The following is a 2,500-nucleotide window of genomic DNA, read 5'->3' on the forward strand; positions in this document are numbered from 1 at the left end:
GCTGTTCAAAAAGACGTCAGTTCGATCCTTCATTCGTGGTGGGAACAGTTTGAAGATTTGAAATTCGTTTGATTTGAAATTCGTGTACACAATATTAGGGACAGGTGGTGGTAGTCAGGTGGTTAAGGAAAAAATTTGCTGTTCACAGGGGCGCCGAGAGAAATGAAATGTGCCGGGGCAGGACTAGTTTGGGGCCCCCACCCCTGCAGTAGCTAAAGGTAAAGGTGGGGGGCGTATGCTGTATGTATATGTAGCATAATTTTTTTATTGCTTCAACAACTTAGAAATACATGCAAATGAACTGTAGACCAGAGACAGTTTCATCCACTAGAGTGACAAGACATACACAATACACATACGTGTAATATTACCAAAAATACAAGAAAACCAATAACCAAGCACTAAATTGATAATAATACAAGAAAAGCAATATATAATCAAGCACTAAATTGATAATAATGTACGTAAAATCATAATACAATACATGAAGATTACATACAGTATACATAATACATGGTTCATTCATTTTACAAACAAATGTGCTTTCCTTGCTTTCCTCTTGGCAAAATTATGAAGCTCAACATCAACATCAAGAGATCTTGCAAGATGAGACTCAATACTGAGTCTAGCCATGTCCACAAGCCGTGTTTGGGTCACTGTTGTTCGTAGAAAAATTTTTATCAGCTTGAGTTTGCTGAATGAACGCTCTGCAGAGGCGACAGTGGCAGGGATTGTTAGCAGAATGTGCAGGCTGACAGATACATTTGGGAAGAGCCCTTCTAGTCTGTACTCTGTCAAGCAATTCAAAGGCTGCAATGGGCTTAGCTGGTTCCGCCTAAAATTTGAGCGATGAACTGTTGGAAGGTCGTAATGTATTTCACTGTTTATTACAAAACACATACTTAAAAGTATTAAAGTTACTTTGCTCATTGTATTAAATGCAAAATAGTAACCCAGGACGCCTTTATTATAAGATTTATATTTTTATATTATTTGTAAACTGATAAAGCAATGACAAAAATTCATTGGATTCCTGAAACTGACTGTAATATTGATGACATATTGACGTCACATTTCTCTGATCTTTCTAAAATGACGTCAGTTAGTTTGAAAATTTTATGACCCATTTATAGCCTGTGTGTGCGTTTGATTACTTTCATAACAAAAAGTACCTCAAGAAATCATTTAAATAATAAAAAATGAATATTTGTGTAAGTCACAATTTAAGAAAATAATATTACAAGAAGATAACACTTAAAAATTTGGACATTTGTGTTCAAAAGCTATATCAACCATTGTCTTCTGAGAAAACCCAGTGTGTTTACTAATAGCATGACCCACATAAGATGCACATGCTCTTAGCCTCATTTTCAAAATGTAAACAATGGCTATCTGCATAAGGTGCATACAACCCTACAGGCTATAGTCATACCGGTAATGCATACAAATAATGAAAAGTAGATTGTAAAAGCACGAAAATGGCGTACCCAATACATTCACGTGACGTTCATGGACACGAAGAGTATATACAGCCTTTGTAACGGCTGTCCTGTCTCCCTTAGGTTAGTCTTTAGTCAGTCTACCTGTCAGATCCAGCCTTTGGCCCAATTCGTCCCTATTATTGAAAAACTGTATACAACAGAGGTTTTGATTTTTTTCCCCAACATCCTCATGGGCCCCCACAAGACCCCATGGGCCCTGGGGCAAGGCACCGGCTGACCCCCCCTCTCGGTGGGCCTGACTGTTCAAAAAGACGTCAGTTCGATCCTACATTCTTGAAGGGAATTATCTGATTATCTGGAATTCGTGAACACAATATAAGAAACAGAAAAAAGGTTGTGGATTCGCCTTATCACCGACTTAGTTTGAATCAGCAGCAGACAATTCTAAGATGCAACGTGAAAAATAAATCGTTAAGGAAGAGGCGTTACGAAATCTGCTAAGCCATTAAGAATACAGATGCTTACTTGTCGGGAAAGGCGAAAAAGATAACAAAAAAAATCTCGTGAAATCTCGCAAGATCTCGAAAGAAAACGGGACCCTAATAACAGACTTCAGGACAAACTTAGCTATTTTGAATGAACCGGTAAATAATGAGAGAGAGAGAGAGAAAGAGAGAGAGAGAGAGAGAGAGGGAGGTGGGGGGGTTGGCATTTTGGGAATGTGTAAATCATTGTGTGTGGGGGGGTAAGATGTTTGGCCTTTAAATGGCAGTGTGTGTGTGTGTGTGTGTGTGTGTGTGTGTGTGTGTGTGTGTGTGTGTGTGTGTGTGTGTGTGTGTGTGTGTGTGTGTGTGTGTGTGTGTGTGTGTGTCATTCAGCGAGATTTTTACCGTGAAAGAGTTAAAAAAAATATATCAGCAGTAAATGCCAAGGTCGCTGCGTAGTGGTAAGTGGCGGGAGAATGGCACTTACGGGAGCCACTTTGAGGGGGCATTGATCAGAGGGGCGTGAGGGGGGGTGCTGAAGTGTTAAGTGCTAGTGTAGTGAGCCACGGAACA

General features: G+C 39.6%; 1 protein-coding gene across 1 annotated transcript in view; it reads right to left on the reverse strand.

Annotated features, from left to right (window-relative positions):
- The window catches only part of LOC145396836 (uncharacterized), a 135,203-nt gene that overhangs the window by 12,480 nt on the left and 120,223 nt on the right, over positions 1–2,500 (reverse strand). The window lies entirely within an intron of this gene.

This window comes from Coenobita brevimanus, chromosome 39, assembly GCF_032717465.1.
Source record: "Coenobita brevimanus isolate Jiangsu-jjx chromosome 39, ASM3271746v2, whole genome shotgun sequence".
Taxonomy (NCBI): Eukaryota; Metazoa; Arthropoda; class Malacostraca; order Decapoda; family Coenobitidae; genus Coenobita; species Coenobita brevimanus.